This window comes from Lontra canadensis, unplaced genomic scaffold (assembly GCF_010015895.1).
Source record: "Lontra canadensis isolate GAN:19392208 unplaced genomic scaffold, GSC_riverotter_1.0 scaffold124, whole genome shotgun sequence".
NCBI classification, from domain to species: domain Eukaryota; kingdom Metazoa; phylum Chordata; class Mammalia; order Carnivora; family Mustelidae; genus Lontra; species Lontra canadensis.
The window spans coordinates 4,417,671-4,438,619 of NW_022631118.1; the positions used below are offsets into that span (position 1 = coordinate 4,417,671).

General features: G+C 39.5%; 1 protein-coding gene across 3 annotated transcripts in view; it reads right to left on the reverse strand.

The window, feature by feature from the left end:
* NR2C2 (nuclear receptor subfamily 2 group C member 2) overlaps positions 1–20,949 on the reverse strand; it is an 89,230-nt gene that overhangs the window by 42,151 nt on the left and 26,130 nt on the right. The gene's annotated exons all lie outside the window — the stretch shown is intronic.

The window sequence follows — 20,949 nt, forward strand, 5'->3', positions numbered from 1 at the left end:
GAAGCAGCGGTGGGGGGGGTCATGGGGTGTAGGGAGGGGGAAAAAAATGAAACAAGATAGGACTGGGGAGGGAGACAAACCATAAGAGACTCTTAATCTCCAGAAATAAACTGAGGGTTGCTGGGGGGTGGGGAGGAAGGGATAGGGTGGCTAGGTGATGGGAGACTGGGGAGGGTATGTGCTATGGTGAGTGCTGTGAATTGTGTAAGACTGATGATTTACAGGCCTGTACCCCTGAAGCAAATAATACATTATATGTTAATTAAAAAAAAAGAAAAAAAAAAAAAAGAAAGAAAAATGCCCAGTGGTGGCTAGGGACCACGCTTCTTGCTTTCATTGTGGCTTTGAGTAATAAACTTGAATAGTTCTGGTGTTTGGACCCAGAATGACAAACTAATGAGATTTTGCCACAGGATGGCTGTCTTAAGAAAATACAATCTTAAGAGAGCTATTTCTAATGTTGAAAATACAAAAACAAATACCCCACAAAACAAAAAAATTCCCAGAAAGAAACCATAGGAATTTCAAATCTGCTCTATATAACTTTAATAAATAGCTACTACAGTAACTTTTCAGAAATGATCTTTGAATGTTTTCACTCTCTCCAAAACCAGCTCTAAAACACTCCTTTAAGATGACAGTTTCCTGAAGAAAGGCTCTCATAGCACCATAGAGGATGACAAAAAGATCCAGCACTACAATGAAAAACTACTTGTCCAAGAGTCCTGGTAATCCCCCAGTCCCACTGGGATGGAGGTGGGAAAAGCCCATCAATTATACAAAGGTCTGTAATTTAGTCAATACCCACCAAAGGCAAGGTTCAAGGTTCTGAGTGGTCATCTGGGCACCTGAAGTGGGCAGTTATTACTGCTCCTTGAATAAAAGCATATCATGGGGTGCCTGTTTGGCTCAATCAGTTAAGCGACTGACTCTTCATTTCTGCTCAGGTCATGATGTCAGGATCAGGAGATCACGCCTCACGTTTGCGCCACACTGGGCATGGAGATTGCTTAATTAAGATTCTCTCTTAAGAGGAGGCTGGGTGGCTTAGCCATTTAAGTGTCTGCCTTCTGCCCAGATCATGATTCCAGGGTCTTGAGATCAAGCCCCATGGAGGACTCCCTGATCAGATCACAGATGCTCAGTGGGGAGCCTGCTTCTCCCTCTCCTCCCCACACATGCTGTCACTATCTCTGTCTCTCTCTCAAACAAATAAAATCTTAAAAAAAAAAAAAAAGATTCTTAAGATTCCCCCCGCCCATTTGCACATGCTTGCTCTCATTAAAAAAAAAAAAAAAAAAAAAAGGTTTCTCAAGAACCAATGCTTTATAAACCCTTACAAAAAACGAGAGGGAACACTTCTCAATTCATTCTATGTAACCAAAACTAGGCAAAGACATCACAAGAAAACTACAAACCAATATTCCTTATCCATATAGATGTAACAATCCTCAATAAGACATTAGCAAACTGAATCCAGAGGCATATAAAAAAATATATATACTAAAAGGACACCTGGGAGGCTTAGTTGGTTAAGCAGCTGCCTTCAGCTCAGGTCCTTACCCCAAGGGTTGTGGGTTCAAGTCCCACGTTGGGCTCCTTGCTCATCAGGGAGCCTGCTTCGCCTTCTGTGTGCCCCTCCCTCTGCTTGTGCTCTCACTCTCTCTACCCTCTCCCCCCAGCAAATAAATAAATAAAATCTTTTTTTTTTTTAAAGATTTTATTTATTTATTTGACAGAGAGAGACAGTGAGAGAAGAAACACAAGCGGGGAGTGGGAGAGGAAGAAGCAGGCATCCCACTGAGTGGGGAGCCCAATGCAGGCCTCGATCCCAGAACCCCAGGATCATGACCTGAGCCAAAGGCAGATGGTTAACGACTGAACCACCCAGGCACCCCAAATAAATAAAATCTTAAGGGGAAAAAAAAAAATGAAGTACTCATTGTGGAATGAACCTTGAAAACATACTGAGACCAGACATAAAAGACTACAGATTGCTTGGTTTCATTGATATGAAATGTCCTGAATAAGCAAGTTAAACAAACCCCAAAGAACCCATAAAGTAAATAGGGGTTGCCTATGGCTAGGGAATAAGGAAATGGGGTAAGTGGGTGACACCTAAAGGGTGTTTCTTTTTGTGTTAACAAAAAATATTCTGCAACAAGATAGTGGTGATGGCTACACAACCTTATGAATTAATAAAAGCCACAGAATTATGCACTTTAGGTAAATTGTATGATACGTGAATTATATCTTAATAGAGTTCCTAAGTGTTTTTTAGATGAATAAAATAAACAAATAGAAAATTATTTAAGGAGTCAGAATAAAGGTCACCTTTAGGGAGAGGGGTAGGAGCAGTAATTGGAAGGAAGAAGGAAACTTATTCTACCTTTTTTAAGAAAAATAATCTCTATGCCCAAAAGTGAGGCTCAAACTCATGAGCCAGCCAGGCACCCCTCTATTCTGCTTATAACCTGAGTAGTGTTTACATGGACATGACCTCTGTGTGATAATTCATTGTGTCACACACTTATGAATTGTAAACTTATGTACACTAAAGTTTATTTAAAAGAATAACAGTATTCAGAAGTATGTATTAGGGTTTCAAAGAAGCTTTCTATGTAAAAAAGGCGAAAGAGACGGTTGTCCATGTTTCACTTGAACCTGCTATGTATCAACCCTGTGCTACCCTAGAGCTTGCTGCATGCTGGGTGTGCAGAACAATCAAAAGTGCTTCTGTCTTAGAGCATCTATTGGGGGAAGATTGCTAGAATGGATGCAGCACAGACTGGGTGCGAAGACTGCTTTCTGCCAACTTCTGTGTGGGTCACAGTTAAACTCTCTAGACTCTGGTTCCCTCACCTGTTAAAGGATATTCTTGTAAATTTTATGAATCCTTTTGTATGAGAAGCCCAAGGGCCTCTACAAATTTGCCTGAGAGGAGTATGGGTCACGTTGGCAATAGGCTCCCAGTAGCTCAGTAACAAATTTAGGTAAGATGAACAGCCCAAAATATCCCTTGAATTTAGCAGAGGAATGCTTAACTCTGGAGGTGACAGGTTAATGGGAAAACATTTAGGATCCCCTGCACCCTTGTGACCTTTAGGGAGAAGGTGTGTTCTAGTGGCACCAGGGGCAGTTTGATATGATCTGGCTTGAAGGCAAAGTGATGCCACGATAGGACTGCTCGGAAATTCTTGAAGCTATATGGATTCAGAGGCTGATATTATAAGTACATATCCAGGTGAGGAATCCACTTTTTTCTTTCCAGAAGCTTATCGCTGAGTATCATTTAGCACAGTAATAAAAAGCCAATTTGGTAATAGGACATAAAAATATTGATGCAAATTAACTAGCAGGAGCATTTCCTTTCCATCCTTTCCTGCCTACCTTTTCAGTACCTGATGTTAGTCTTGGCCTTTTGCCTTAGCCTACTTTCTACTCCTTCAGTCCACTCAAGTTGCAAAGGACAGGATCATTCGTTCCCAGGTGTGCCTTATACAGTGGCCAGAACACCTGCATTTTAGCAGGAAAATGGCTAGTCCAAAGGACTCAATTAAACCATGAGCAAGCAGGATGTGAAAGTATGTTTGGAAACACACCTTCCTGGGCATGGTCTCAGACTCACACTTAAAGGGTAAAATCATCTGTCCTGTTTTGCATCTTTTCTGAAGTAAACTGCCCTAAGTGTCTGCCTTCAGCTCAAGTCATGATCCCAGAGTCCTGAGATAGAGCCCCGCATTGAGTTTCCTGCTCAGTGGGGAATCTGCTTCTTCCTCTCCCTCTGCCTGTGGCTCCCCTTGCTTGTGCACATGCTTGCTCTCTTTCTGTCAAATAAATAAATATAATCTTAAAAAAAAAAGTTAATCATGCTTGCCCAACACACAAATGTTTACTGTCTAAAGAGTTTAATAAAACCCCTTCTCCTCAGGCCAGCCCTTCCTGATCCCTCAAGTTGATATACAGGTCCCGTTCTGGGTGCTCCAAGCTCCTGCATCTTAGCACTCTCCACAAGGCACCTACCATAACTGCTTGGTTAAGCCAGCCTCAGAGGGCAGTATGAAACATGTCCTTTTTCTCCTTTTACTCCCCAGGCCAGGTTCATCTTAGGGCCACAATGATTGCTTAGTGAATGAACATTTATTAACTTCAGGAATGAGTAAGAATTCTGTTTTATAGTCCTTGATCCTGGGACTCTGCCTAGACCATTTCTTCTTTTATTCCACTCTCCTGCCTGTCTGCTAATTAGACATCCTACAGGTACTGTACAATACCTGCTTTGGCAGTTTATTACACAAACCCAAGGAGTACAGGCTTTCACTGACATACCTGGGTTTATGAGGCTGCTAGGAAAATTCATACATTTTCACCCTGGAGTGAGAACCTTCTCTATTACATCATAAGATGACATTGCTTTGGCAGCATTTTTTAAAGGAAAAAAATTCCTGGAAAAATTTCTGTGGTTTACACGCTGAAAGATGGACATCTAGGTTGAAGAGAAAGCCCACAGCATTGAGAAGCAAATATTAAGAGTTTCTAAATCTGTAATTTATTCCAAATTCTGGCTGCAACATTCCCATGGTTATTAATAGGGGAACCAAGTTCAAACCCTGTTGGCGGGGGTGGGGTGGGGTGGGGGGGGAGAGATCATGCAGACCTAATATATTACAAATCTCAACCACAAACTTCAGACTTCTAAACGTTCCCAGTGAAACAATGAATAATATAAATACCTAAGTAGGGTAAAAGGTTTCAGCCATGGGATACCTTCAGCCTGAACAGAAATGTACCACATCCTCCTTTTATTTTTATTTCAAAGGACCATTAAGTAGTAAGTGTAGTGAAGGGTCAGTGGGCAGAGTTAAACCCTCTTTGTGTGGCAACTTGCAGCACAGAGAGAGGAATCCACAGGAGGCTGCCGGCCTTGAAAGGGCTCATCAATCCCCTCACAAAAAGGATTAGGACTTTACAATGCCAGGGTGTTGTGTTCCTAAAAAATAAATTCTCCTGATGACTGGTAATTTAGGCTCTTCTTTATACTGGCGTCAATAAAGGATTCAAACCTGAACATTGCAAAGTCAGTCTCATTTATATCAGAAGTGATTAAACAGTTTTTAAATTTTCCAGCTGATAATATGCTTAAAAATACAAAATCGCAGTCCTATATTTCTTGGCATGAAAACAAATATCCAGTCAACAATCACTAACCACATTATGTAAAAACAATGAGGTGTTTAAGAGCAACTCCCTATTCACAAGCAGCTTAAATTGTTGAAAACCACAAACAAGCAAGCAGTTTTTGCCCCACCTGAATTTACCCCAGTATACTCAAATACAGGTTCCTATGAAGACATAATTTGCTAGGTGCTAAGCGTAGCAACACATACTAAATTAAATTCTTTCAAAATACATAATAGGTGTCTAAATCCACTGCTATTTTAAACTGCTCTAAAAACAAGAACCTATGAAATACACTGCATTACAAGGAGGCTTTCCCCAGAAACAGAATGAGAACAAAATTGCAGTCTTTTTTTTAGGACACTTAACACTTACCTGGCTCCCTGCAGCTTTATTTACATTTTTCCTCAGCAACCTCCCAGGCCAGAGAGCCCAACCAAGAGGGCCAAGGGTTGGTTGGGGGAAACTCAGGCGTTTGCTTTTAAACTGCCAGTAAATTCCATTCACCAAAACCAGACAGAACTGTTTTAAAGATGTCCTCTCTCTGACCCTGCTTGCTGAAGGTCAAGTACACTATCACTCCCTGTAACCAAGGAAGCAAAATTGACATGTTCCTGCCGTTTCCCCAGCTGCTGAAGCAGTTTGTCTAATAATATGATTAATTGCTTCTAAGGAAGGTGTACTTTGCTTTACAAAGTTCTCCCTTCACCTAGATTGTTGCCTTTGCTAAATGAGCCATCCTCCTCCCCGCTATCTTCACCGGTTTCCCCTTAAAGACCACCTTTCCTGAATTGAGAACTCCTGATCAGGTTACCATGGAATCCAACCAACTCAAAACAATTTTAAAACTATAAAGAGTGGAGGGAAGATGTGAAGAATTCAGAAACACCGTATTCTGCATATAGCATTTTGAACTTCACAGTACATCAAGACATTTTTGAAGATACAGGGTCTTTGCAAGTTACTATTCTATTCAAAGGGAAGACAACGTAACAATCTACATTACATACAAAACAACCATAAGAATAACAGCACTGGGCTCCTTCAACAAATATTTTACTACACCCACCCAACATATGCCAGGCATGTGAATTCAGGTCAGAGTTCTTGCCTCTGCAGCCTCCCATTCTGGCAGGAAGGTGAGCTCATGCAGTCCTTGCAAATGAGGGCGCAGTAACCCACCACTCAATGGCTTCAAGTCACAGTCTCAGTCATCCCCCAAAGCCACAGAGGAAAGGGAGCTCCTGAGGTCACAGTTGAGGTGGGGCTGTAACTAATACTTAGCACCTGTCTCTAAGCCAAACTGCAGCCTTCTATTTGACATGGGATCCACTACCTGTTTTAATACCTGGACAAAGAACTAATTTAAAGTGAATGCTGGCCAATCACCAAAACCAAAACAAATGAAAGCCTGAAGGGTATGGTGGTAAGAAGAAAAAGGCTTTATGGATATTTACCTTTATATAGGACGGAGGGAGGAACTGAGAAGAATGAAATTTTTAAAAATAAGTTCAGTGTTGGGGCGCCTGGGTGTTTCAGTGGGTTAAAGCCTCTGCCTTCAGCTTGGATCATGATCTCAGGGTCCTGGGATCGAGCCCCGCATCGGGCTCTCTGCTCAGCATGGAGTTCGCTTCCTCCTCTCTCTGCCTGACTCTCTGCCTACTTCTGATCTGTCTCTGTCAAAGAAATAAATAAAATCTTTAAAAAAATAAAATAAAATAAAATAAAAAATAAGTTCAGTGTTATAAAATGATGAATTTCCACTCCACAAGTTCATATGTGTACTAACTTAAAATAATTTAAGTTAATATGCCTTTTTTTTTTTTTCATCCAGATGCTAGCATAAACCTAGGTGCTCCAACCCTAAAAGGAAAAATTAATCCAGGGGAGAAAAAAAGGATTTTCCTTTACAAAAAGGGAGACTAAAAGTAAAGCTCTAAGAAAGATAACATTCAGTAAAGCCAATAGATGATGTGTAAAAAGAAAGATTATTATCAGGGGGAAAAAAGCTCCAAGGCCCAACTGTTTAAGCCAACAGGTCTGCTCTTCTCATCAAAAAGATCTGTTCATGCCCTCTGACCTAGTGATTCTACTTCTGGGACTCTATCTTATCCTAAATACAGAAATCCAAACTATCCTACATATAGAAATGGCTTTACCAGTGTGTGCTCCTAAATTATTTTTCTAGGGAATACAGAAATTCCCTCTCTCAAAGGTCCGGATGAAGTAGAGCCCACCTTTAACTGCAGAAGCACAAAATGGCAGATACTTGCAGGCCTCGCCTCCCTTGGAGGGCAGAGGGGTCAATCAGATGTTTAAGCCAGTGCTGTGGTGTACAGTCACAGCTTCACCGAACTGGCTCTTTTAGTGAGATTTGTGTGTAGTTCCTAGCTGCAAAACTACTTTTTCTAGCCTTCCTTGTAACTTTGTCAAGTTATTCCAATCCAATCCATCCATCCTTCCTCACACATATTTTAAACTCAAATGTTTTTCATGAAGCCCATTTTTGTTTAAATCAGCAATAGCTTTTTTTTTTTTTTTTTAATCTATTTGACAGAGCAAGTGAGAGAGCACAAGCAGGAGGAGCGGCAGAGGGAGAGGGAGAAGCAGGCCTCCCACCATGCAGGGAGCCCCACCCAGGGCCTAATCCCAGCACCCTGGGATCAGGACCCCAGCCAAAGGCATATGCCCAAACGAGGAGTTACTCAGGCACCTCAGCAACAGCTGGTTTTTGTTATTCACTTTGGGCCCTTTGACTGGTAAAGAATGGATATATTTAACCTAAAGGTCAGAAGAAACTGAAATGTCTCAAACTAGGAGATGGGTTATGTTATGCTCCCTTAATACAATACTATGTAGTTATGAAAAATGTTGGTCATCCAGCCTATGTAGCAACCCGTGCAAAGGATATTTACATTTATTCTGTAAAATAACATTCTGTGAAATCACACTAAGTTATGTGCATGCTGTGATTACAAATGGATGACATGAATGTGAAAAAAAGACCAAAAATAAAATTTTGAAAAGATTTATTTGAGACAGAGCTCATGCATGCATACCTGGGGAGGGGCAAAGGGGAAGAGAAAGAATCCCAAGCAGACTCCCTGCTGAGCGTGGAGCCTGACACAGGGTTCAATCTCATGACCCCCAAGATCATGACCTGAGACAAAATTCAGAGACAGATGCTTAACTGAGTCACCCAGGCACTCAATAATGAAATCTTAGTATTGAGTACTTACTGTGTTCTACACACTGGCAAGTGTTTTAAATACTGGGAAGAGAACAGTGAATGAAACAAAGTTCCTGCCTTCTTGCACTTTACATCCTATTGTGACAAAGTAGTATATATGTTTGTCAGATAATGATGAGCACTTTGGAGAAAAGTAACAGTAAGAATGATAAAGAGTGATAGAGGTAGAATGGTTATACAAGGGAGGGTTAAAGTGATAAAATGATAGAGACGTGTAAAATTGTAGAAATATGCCTTTCTTCTTTCCTTTTCAAATTTTCCAGACGTTTTAACACTTCTATAAAAATCAATTAAAAAAACCCCTATTTCCAAAAAAGTTACCTTTTAAAACCAGCAAATATTGTTAGAATTTAGTATTATGAATGATCTTATTTTCCACCCCAAGTCCGAAATGAGTGTTCTTCATACTTTTCTTCATTTTAAAAAGAAAAACTCCTGGGGCACCTGGGTGGCTCAGAGGGTTAAGCCTCTGCCTTCGGCTCGGGTCATGATCTCAGGGTCATGGGATCGAGCCCCGCATCAGGCTCTCTGCTCAGCAGGGAGCCTGCTTCTCCCTCTCTCTCTCTGCCTGCCTCTCTGCCCACTTGTGATCTATCTCTGTCAAATAAATAAATATTTAAAAAAAATAAATAAAAAATAAAAAGAAAAACTCCTTTTAAACCCATTCAAGAAAATTTTTTCATAAGATGATATGAAATATTTTACTATGAGAAGGAATTCTCCTTGCCTACCTAAGATACTTTAAAACTAGGCTATTTTTCTGTAATCACAAATCTAAACTGAATCATCCTGGTAGGCAGCTAGTTACAGGGAAACTCATTACACTTTGAAGGCTAGCTCCTGTCTGGATGGCTTTGGACAAGTCCTGTAATTGTTCTAAGCCTCTGTTTACTCATTTGTGAAATTGACATTGATACCTCTTACTTCACAGATTAATGGGAGGATTAAAATGAGGCAATAAAGTACAATACATTATATAAACACAGAGCATTCCTATTATAATTTTGGAGGAAATTAAATGCATAGAGCTAAACCTATCACCCTAAGATGTTATCTCCTCCTATAGCAGATGTTCACTGTTTATGGACAAAATGGTTTCATTTCTAACCCCCCATTTCCTGTGACCAATAAAAGGATACAATCTCCCAAGTCTTTTTAAAGTGTCAAACACTAAAGGTACACACCTCAAATGAAGTGAGTTTTTTTTTTAAGATTTTATTTTTTTATTTAACAGAGAGAGGGAGAGAGAGATCACAAGTAGGCAGAGAGGCAGCCAGAGAGAGGGGAGAAGCAGGCTGCTTGATGCAGGGCTTGATGCCAGGACCCTGAGATCATGACCTGAGCCGAAGGCAGAGCCTTCACTCACTGAGCCACCCAGGCGCCCCACATCATTTTTCATCTGTTGACATCTTTTGCCAATTTTTTTGAGTTGTTTACTTTCTTAACTAAATTTTGAGAATTCTTTATGTATTCTGGGTGTATGTCCTCTTCAGATACATGGTTTCCAAATATTTTCTTATAATCTGTTGATCTTTTCATTCTCTAAACAGTATCTTTTGAGGAACACAAATTTTTTATTTGGATGAAGTCTAATTTATCAATTTTTTAATTTTATGAATTATGGTCTTGATGTCATAGCAAAATCTTTACCTAACTAAAGATCACAAAGATTTTTCTCCTGTGTTTTTCCTAGCCATTTTATAGTTCTGGGTTTTATTTATTTATTTTTAATACTTTATTTATTTGACATACAGAGATAGATCACAGGTAGGTAGAGAGAGAGGGTGAAGCAGGCTCCCTGCTGAGCAGAGAGCCAGATGTGGGCTTGATCCCAGGACTCTGGGATCATGACCTGAGCCAAAGGCAGAGGCTTTAACCCACTGAGCCACCCAGGTGCCCCTGAGTTTTATTTCTATAATTAAGTTTTTGTAATTTTTTTTTAAAGATTCTGTTTTTTCACTTGAGAAAGAGAGAGCAAGCAAGCACAATTTGGGGGAGAGCCAAAAGGAGAGGGAGAAGCAGACTCCCTGCTGAGCAGGCACCCCCCCCCCCTCCACAACATGGGGCTTGATCCCAGGACCCAGAGATCATGACCAGAGCTTAACTATCTGAGCCATTTAGGCACCTCTATAATTTTTTTTTAAACTCAATATAATCAGGAAACCTGGTTGTATGATAGCAGTTCTTGAAATTTGTTTTAGCTTGAGACTTGGTGTGTTACCTTCCAGGCTTTTTTCCTGAGTATTTATAAATAGTCCGTGTATATATAGCTACAGAGATACATTTGACCCTTAGACAACATGGGCGCCGCACCAACCTCCACACAGTTGAAAGTCTATATAATTTTTGACTCCCCAAAAACAACTACTAATAGCCTACTGTTGACTGGATGCCTTATCAATAACATAAAATAGTTGATTCATACATATTTGTGTTGTATGTATTATATATTGTGTTCTTACAAGAAAGTAATTTAGAGAAAAGAAAATTGTATTAAGAAAATCATAAGGAGGGGTGCCTGGGTGGCTCAGTTGGTTAAGTATCTGCCTTCAGCTCAGGTCATGATCCTAGAGTTCCAGGGTCAAGCCCTGTACCAGGTTTTCTGCTCAGCAGGGAGTCTTCTTCTCCCTCCGCCCCTCACCCCCTGCACTTGTACTCTCACTCTCTCTCTCAAATAAAGTCTTTTTAAAAGATAATCATAAGGAAGGGGTGCCCGAGTGGCTGGGGTGCCTGGGTGGCTCAGCCAACGGAACATCCAGCTTTTGTTTTCTACTCAGGTTATGATCTCAGGGTCTTGGGAACACTCCATGTTGGGCTCTGTGCTTATTGGGGAGTTCTGCTTCAGTTTCCCTTCCTCTGATCCTCCCCTGCTTGTGCTTTCTCTCTAGTAAATAAATAAATCTTCTTTTTAAAAAAAGAGAGGGTTTCAGTGGATTTATCAAAGCAGCTTTCTGCATCTTGGACTCCAGGATCATCTCAGATGCCCAGTGAAGAGAATTCCCAGGAAGGCTCAGCTGCCTCTCAAACTGTCTCAAAAGTGTAATAAAGAACTTTAGTAAATTGACTCTCAACCCTAGTATCAAACTCCTTCCCCTATATCAGAACATCCACCCCAACGGCAGGACAGAGAGAAGAAACCACAGGGGCTCCTTGACCTCATCCTCAGCAGCAGGACTAGAGGTAGAGTAAGGACTTTGCTAACTGCTTGGAAAGAAAGGATGGAGAAAGGATGATGTGACTGGTTAAGTACCAACAGTACCAACCAGCGACCCATGCTTCAGAAAAGATCTACAGCAGAAGGAAATTGAGGGTGGATCAAGAGTGGAAAATTATCGCCTGTCATTATTGTCTATCATAAAGGTCTTTCCGACGATAACAGCATGGAGAATAATTATGACATGTAGCCAGTATAAACATAAACTTTATTCTTGTACTGTTTCTTCTTGCTAGTAATTTTAGGATCATTATGCAGCAGCTTGGGAAAGCTGCTCTATATTAGGACAAACTGTACAATATTTTGATATTCTATGATACAAGCTGTGTTTTTTGTATCTTTTCTACCTTGATACCAGTAATTTGTGAGGAATCCTGTAGTTTGCATTTGAATGACTTCAGTATACTTCCACTTTTTTGATTTGACCTAAGGAAACACTAACAGGTTTTGAGTGTTGGCATGTGTGTTTGAGAAGCCTGAAGCCATTAAGATAAAACCTGACATCAAACTGCAAGCCAAGTAACTTGTGCAGAAGGAATACACAGAAGACTTTGGGTGATTTGGTTAGAGCATAATTAGGGCAGCGTGCATGTGCTAGATTTTCTGGTTTTCAAAAACTGTAATAAAATTTTTTGATGTGCTATTTAAATTTGCAGTAGCAAATGTGTGTAGAGGATCTTAATAAAACTGAGACTTATTTGGGGAAAAAAGACAATCATAAGGAAAAGAAAATGTTTACAGTACCACACTGCATTTATTAAAAAAAAATTCATATGTAAGTATACTCATGCAGTTCAAAACCATGTTTTTCAAGGGTCAGCTGTATGTAGGTTTTTAAATTTAATGTAAATGGAATAACACTAGATAAGATGTTCTGCAAGTTGCTTTTTTCACTTTGTCTCAAATACAGTGATTGATTTCCAAAGTAGTTACACCATTTTATGTTCCTACCAGCAATATACAAGAGTCCTGCTGCTCAAATCTATATAATTCTTTTTGCTGTCGTAAGTATTACATAAATTAGAGCTGTTTAGCCACTCCACTGTAGCAGCACATTTTTTAAAAAGATTTATTTATTTGAGATAGAGACAGTGAGAGAGAGCATGAGAGGGGAGAAGATCAGAGGGAGGAGCAGACTCCCGTGGAGCTGGGAGCCTGATGCAGGACTTGATCCGGGGACTCCAGGATCATGACCTGAGCCAAAGGCAGTTGCTTAACCAACTAAGCCACCCAGGTGCCCTAGAAGCACATTTCTGAGTTGTTTCCAAATTTTCTCAGACGTAAATAGTGCTGCCACAAACATCTTTGTGTATGATGTCTCCTTGAGCTCACATGTGGGTATATTTCTGTAGACTAGAAGTAGAATCACTGTCAAAATCTTTCTGGGCAGAATGTTATCTTCTATGGTGTGTTTTTGTTTTTGACAGCTATTATATAACCTTATATATAAGAAATAGCTGGGCCACTGATAAACTTAGTTGTTAATTCAGCAAGTACTCATTGAGTGCATACTTTTGTGACCTTTCCCTTTTGGGGATTTTCAGTTCCTTCAGACGACATACCCCCTTTTTATTGCAGTATTTCTGAATGACCCTTTTACTACACCAAAGTGATATTCATATTAAATACACCCATTCATACAGAAATAACTTTAAAAAACCAGTATACAATAACTATTTTCAAGAGAAGTAAAAGAAGCAATTTATTGTAAGATAATATGTATTTCATGTAAATGCTCAGTCACAGCCCTCATAGAAGATGTATTGGAGAATTCAGATAGTTTCACATACTGAAATAAGTTAAGGCTTAAGAGTAGTAAGAAGATGAAGCTGTTTTCTAAATAAAATACAGACCGTGGACTTAGAATAAAATTAATGTTGGAGTGCCAGGGTGGCTCAGCTGTTAAGCGTCTGCCTTCGGCTTAGGTCATGATCCTAGAGTCCTGGGATCAAGCCCTGAGCCTCCAGCAGGTGGGCTCCTTGCACAGCAGGAAGCCTGCTTCTCCCTCTCCCACTCCCCTGCTTGTGTTCCCTCTCTTTAAAAATAAAATAAAATAAAATTAGCATTATAATAAGACTAGACTTACTTTTAGTATGGTAAGAGAAAGAGTTGACAAGTGGAGTTGTCAAAAAGGAGAAAATGAAGTATGATGTCCTTGTAAGTACGATGTACCTTATGTGGAAGTAATGTGTCAAAGTAATTTCCCGTGGTATGTATGTCTTGGGATAGAATAGTAGCATTCTTAGAAAACATATCCTTTCTTAAAATCTCACTTCATGAGGCACCTGGGTGGCTCAGTGTTCTACAGGTATTCAAGAACCAAAAAATTTCAATTTTTATATAAATTATCACAAAAAGTAGAAAAGGAAGGGACTTACTGCAAATTCCCTTTACTGAGGCTATGCTAACCTTGATACCAAACTGTAAGACAAATTAAAAGTCAATCCTACTCATGAACACAGTTGGAAAATTCCTAAACAGAAAGTTAGCAAACTGAGTCTACAATGTGTGTGTGTAGATCATGTCTGACATTAACCTCAGAATCAAGATGGGCTTAACATTACAAATCAAATTCACCATAGTAATTGATCGAAAGAAATCATATGATCATCTTAGCAGGTGCCCTCCTCCCCCTGGAAAGGCAATAAAATACAACTGGGATTTCCTCCATTTTCTCCAACTGGGAAAGGAGAGAATGCCTTTAACTGATAAAGAATAAAGGTTCATACAAACCTCATATCTAATAATGAATTGTTGAAAGCATTCCTTTTAAGATGAGGAACAAGGCAATGCCACCTGTTACTTCTATTTAACACTGTACTGGAGATCTTAGCCAGGATAGTAAGGCAAGACTAAAAACATAAGGATTAGAAAGAAAAAACAAAATCTAAATGAGCATATAGAGAAATTATCAGAATAAGAGAAAGACTGCTCAATCAAAAAAATTGTTAACAAAATCACTTGCATTTCTATATACCAGCAAGAGTTGGAAAATAAGGGGCGCCTGGGTGCTCAGTGGGTTGGGCCTCTGCCTTTGTCTCAGGGTCCTGGGATTGAGCCCCACATCGGGCTCTCTGCTCAGTGGGAGCCTGCTTCTCTGCCTAGGTATGATCTCTCTCTCTCTGTCAAATAAATACATAAAATCTTTTCAAAAAGTTGGAAAATAAAAATTTTAATATATTTGCAAATAGTATTATAGAACATAAAGCATTAGGGAAGGAAATCAAATAAAAATATGCTGTATCTTTGTGAAAAAATAAAGAAAACAAGTAAATGGAAAGATCTGCCATCTTCATGGAAGTAAAAGAGTGATCCAAGGTTAAGTTAGTTATAAGATCATACAGGGTCAGGGCTTGATCTGATGCCATGTGTAAGCCCAAATTGCTGGGGAACATAGAAAAAGCTAGTTCTTGGAGAGCTGGTAGAAAATGACTAGACTCTCAGAACAAAGCAAAGAGGAGTGATCATGTGGCCCCAGAAGGAGTTGGAGAGATGTTACCTGACAGCTCTCCAGTTCCCATGTAGCCTGGTCATACAACCTGAGATTCAATTGTGAGTATCCTTCCATCAAATCTCCTTTTTCCACTTTAAACAACTCTGAGTGTCACTGGTGCCAAGCATGCTCCCCCTCTTCCTTGCCTGGAGTGCATCCCACACCCAGATACTCACAAGGATCACTCTTACTTCATTTGGGTCTCCCTTTAAACGTCACCTTCACTCTTCCTGGAAGAGTCTTCCCTGAATGTGCTTAGATAGTAACTCCTGCCACTTTCTATCTCTTTACTTTTCTTTATAGCACTTAATTGCTCTCTTGATATTTTACTTTTGTTTAGATGTTCATTTACTGCTTCCAAGAGAAGCTTCATGTGAGCAGAATGCTTATCTCAAAAACCTAGCACAGCACACTGTAAGCACTCCTTAACTACTTGTTGAATGGATAAATGAGTATTTTTGGAGCACCCAGAAGCCCATCAATGAACAATTACAATTTACTTTACTAGTAGTACCTTCCCTGACATCCAGTTAAATACAGCAAATACTCACATGCATTTATCATCTCTATTCCTTTACCAAATCATTTTTAAGTTATAAGTAAGGGATTAAAAAAAAAAGCACAGACCCACAAGGATAAAGAGGATAGTCAAGAAGGTGACAGTGGATCACAAATACTAACAAATTTCAGGAAGATGGAAAGTAGAAGGTGGAATGGAAACCAACTCAGTGAGAGGAGGAAGACTTGGTGTGGTGCTGTCATTTTTCCATCTTGGGTCTCTGAGCCTTTTGTAGAACTTCAAGTAGCACTATGTTGTGATAGAATATCTGGAGGTTCACAACTTCTGTGGTCTGCAGGAGCTGCTGTGAGGAGGACCCCGAGAAGCGTTTTCCATTTTCAGTGGGAAACAGGTGGCGGTTACTAGTTATAATGACTGTGTACTTTGGATCTGGATTTGTTGCATCTTTTTTTTTTTTTTAATAGTAAGACACCAACTACTTAAGAAATAAGCATGTTTTAATTAATCCATTAAGCAGATGTGAAAAGGAACATTTCAAAAGGTGCAATCTCTTTGAAAAATGGATCAAACTCTTGAATTCAAAATACTCAATATGTTTATAAATAAACTTATTGCATGAATCCTGAAATGCCTTTTCCCTGAAATATGGAATATAATAATTGTGCCTAAATTTTTATTTGGGAAATATTCCAATATTTGTTTGGTAGAAAACTGTGTGCAATTTAGCTTGTTTCTTGGTTTTAAATTTTGAGATTTTATTTAATTTTTGATTACAAGGTTTGGACCTTGTTGGTAATTTATGCTATAAAAAATGCAAACTTGACTTTTGTCCCATAGTAATTTTTTTTAATTGAAAAAAAGGAAGAAGGTGCTTTTAGTCATCTTTATTTGAAGCAGTAAAACTGTTATTCTTCATGAGTGATAATTAGTTTATCGTGAGGAAAACCAATTGTGTACACAGAGTGAAGTCCAAGGGTTTTTTTTCCCCTCCAGACCTATAATCTAAAACTAAAATTTTTGCCTTGATAAATTTGCTACTGACCAATACTATACTTGTTTAGACTGAATGAAAGCAGAACATTTGAAACGAAATGTAATAGCATGTAAGAATGTAATAGCATCTAAGATAGAATATAGGAATTATTCCAAGTTTATTCTGGAACTTTAGTAGAAACAGACTATAACATGGCTCTCTGATTAATAACTGTACCAATGAATCAAATTTATATTATGGATAGTGAAATGCTGCTACCTACTTAAAATGTAATGACCTAGTCCCTTGGGCTTTGTACTGGGGCAGGAAAAAGGTAGTTGCTGAATATTTTAATCCTATATTGGTCACTTTTGGAATACCACAGGTGTTAGAAGAATGCTCTAAAGCAGAGGTTGTAAAAGGGTGCTAGACCACTTAAGTGCTAGACTTTTGGATGATTGGGGGTGCTGCAGTTTTTAAACCAATACTTAAAAACTAAAATAGTCAGAAGAAAGTCTCTATTTATAGAATCTTGAAAAATTGCCCTGGGTGGTTCTACATCCCTTCATGTAACAAAACAACAGCTGCCTAAATTCGTTCTCACCATAACATTAGATTTCCTATGTACCCCTAATGTTAAACCACTGATGTGCTAGAATCTTAAAAAAAAAACTTTTTTTCTCTCAGTTTATGTGACAGGGACTATCTTTACAGTCTTCAATAACCATGTAACAACTACTTAAATATGGGTACAGTTAAATTTTTATGACTTCGCCTAGCTTTAAGAAAGAAAGAAAGAAAGAAAGAAAGAAAGAAAGAAAGAAACTGACTCAGCAGAATAAACAAAGCTGAATTCCAGGGACTACTGAGAGGCTAGAAACAAACTAATTCCCACCCCAGGACCCTGGAAAGGCTCAGTTCTAGAACTCTAGGTCCCACATTTGAAAGCAGAGCTGAGAAACAGGCATTTTAAAATCTAGGGGACTGGTTGTCTACAGTGTAGCCAGGAACTCACCGTAATGACCACCTCCTCATTCACTGCAGAAGAAAGAAATATAGTTGAACCAAAGAGGCCCCAGACCCAGGGCCATCAAACACATTTTCACAGCAAAGGAAGAAGCCCTATCTTCTGTTTTCAAAGGCTAAATGAAAGTATTGAAAGGTAAACCTCCAACACCCCCTTCCTTGTGCCACAGCTTTAAACCACCACCACCACCAAATATTGGCAATAGGCGTATATCCCTCCGACAAAAAACCTGAAGAATTCTTTTTTATTTTTATTATTTTTTAATGATTTTTATTTATTTGTCAGAGAGAGAGAGAGAGAGTGCGCGTGCTTAAGAGCACCAGTAGGGGAATGGCAGGCAGAAGAAGAAGCAGGCTCCCTACTGGGAGCTCTTATGGGGGGTAGGTTCTGATTCCAGGATGCTGGGATCACAACCTGAGCCAAAGGCAGTTAGCTTAACCCACTGAGTCACCTAGGCATCCCTCTTTTTTTTTTTTTTTTTTACAGAGAGGGAGGGAGCACAAACAAGGGAAAGTGGCAGGCAGAGGGAGAAGCAGGCTCCCCGCTGAGTAAGGAGCCCAATGTGGGACTCCAACTCAGGACCCTGAGATCATGACCTGAGCTGAATGCAGACGTTTAACTGACAGAGCCACCCAGGCGCCCCAAGACTGAGGAATTCTTGACAAGAAAAAAATGAATGGCCTCAGAAAAGAAACCTATAAATAGTGACATCTGGGGCACCCTCCAAACAACATGTGTGGATGACTATCCAATCACCCCAAAGTTAAATCAAACCAAACTAACTGATAAGCCTTACACACAAAACACTTTTTTGTTTTCAGTTAGGTGCTTCACTATAAAACGTGAACCCAAAGTAAGGATCATTAACCATTTCAGGAAAGCTTCCATATGAAAGAAAGAAACTGAAAGAAACTAAGAAAACAAAAGAACTTGGATAAAACAGCAACTATGTAAGAAGCAAAGGAAAACAAAAAAGAGCAAAAAACTGCAATTAACAACACCCTTACAGAAACAGGACAAGCTACAGCATCCATGAGACAATAAAAAGCTGCCATACAGTTCCATATGGTTCTACACCCCCGCCCCCCCCCCCCCCCCCCCCCCCCCCAGTGAGTTATAGCCACTCTGGTGGCCCACCCTCACAAAGACTCTGTCTGGCTTGCCTGGCTTGCTCCTGCCTGCCAGGGAGCCCGAAGGAAGAAGGTCAGCTCCTCTGAAGGGATGGAGTCAGGGGAGCCCAGGGAATCCCGGAGTTTGTCAGCTAAACCTACAGTGGAAGCAAAGCCAAAAGGGCAAGAAAGTATAAATCTTCAGATGAAAAAGTGCACAAAGGGGAAAAGGGGAACAAAGGGAGTAGCTTACCAGGGAACTAAAGACAGTTTTCCATAGAAAACAGAGAAACTTAGAATGAGGACGGTCCAGCCTCTGATGAAGCAGGAGAGAAAGAAGCCAAGTTTGATTAGTATCATACAACCCATCTTATCAGGGGTCCATCTCTCTTCTTGTACAGCCCAGAGTAATATTTTTATCAACTATTTTGTAGACACAAGTGCTTTCAGTAGCTCTAGTAAGGCTTTTAAGAAAGCAATCCCACCTCATCCCATTTTTAAAGTATAAATGACTTTTTTATTTTTTAGCTAAAATCATTTGGTGGTGGTTTATTTTTTGGTACAGCCAGAAAACAGTGAGATACTGAATGTGCAATGCTTTGTCTTAAGTGTCAGCTTAACACTCCACAGATGGGAGGTAGTTTTTATATCCTATTATACAAAACACATTAAATGGCAGTTTGGAGTCACACTTGTACATTTACTATGCCTTGAACATTTTAACTTACTTCTGTTGCCATGTTGTTTTTAGTGGAATTGTTTACTAAACAACACTCCTTGATCTTGGCTATCAGAACTGCTTCCACTCTGAAACATCTTTGGGTAGTGCTAGTCCAGTTTTCCTAGTAACTTTGCTAATGAGCCGTGAAAGATGGAAAATGTATGTATATTACATTAAATTGTGAATTAGTTGGACTTACGATATAACATCTTACCAACATTTCAAGATACTGGTAAATGAAACTTCTAAGGAAAATTTACTTTCAAATTTTAAGCTGGGATAACTACTTAGAAAAAAATCACAACTACCCAGCTTTTTAGATATTCAGTACATGTATCAAGAATTGTGTACAAATTGACAGTGTGGAGGAGTTGAAAACAGAGCTACCCTATGACCCAGCAATTGCACTACTGAGTATTTACCCTAAAGATACAAACGTAGTGATCCGAAGGGGCACGTGCACCCGAATGTTTACAGCAGCAATGTCTACAATAGCCAAACTATGGAAAGAACCTAGATGTCCATCAACAGATGAATGGATAAAGAAGATGTAATACACACACACACACACACACACACACACACACACACACACACAATGGAATACTATGCAGCCATCAAAAGAAATGAAATCTTGCCATTTGAGACGACGTGGATGGAACTAGAGGGTATTATGCTAAGTGAAATAAGTCAATCGGAGAAAGACAACTATCATATGATCTCCCTGATATGAGAAAGTGGAAATGCAACGTTGGGGGTTCGGGGGGTAGGAAAAGAATAAATGAAACAAGATGGGGTCAGGAGGGAGACAAACCATCAGAGACTCCTAATCTCACAAAACAAACTCAAGGTTGCTAGGGGGAGGGGGTTAGGGAGAGGGTGGTAGGGTTATGGACATTGGGGAGGATATGTGATATGGTGAGTGCTGTGAAGTGTGTAAACCTGGCGATTCACAGACCTGTACCCCTGGGGCTAAAAATACATTATATGTTTATTAAAAAAAAATTGTGTACAAATTGAAATGTCTAGGTACTGATGCTCAAAACAAAATGGAAAAAAAAAAAAACAGTTGAAAGAACAGTACAACAGCAGCAGCAGCAGCAGGAGTCGGGGTGTTTACTCTTTGCCACAATGTATTATTTGTTACATGCCATGTTTTATATGCATTAACTCATTTAATTCTCACAGTGACATTAACCCCATTTGACCTCTAAGTAGAGAAATTGGCACATCAAGATTAAATGATATGCTCACACAACTGGTAAAGGTTGAAGACAGATATCAGGAACTATCCCTGAAGTAGACAGAGTTGGAAATAGGAGAGAAAAGATGAGTAATTGAAAAGGTTAGTTCAAGAGATCCAAAATTCAATTAATTAGTCCTGGAAAGAGACTAAAAAAATACTGAGGGAAGAAATCATCAGAGAACCAGTATACAACAATTTCCTAGATTGAAAGGACTTTC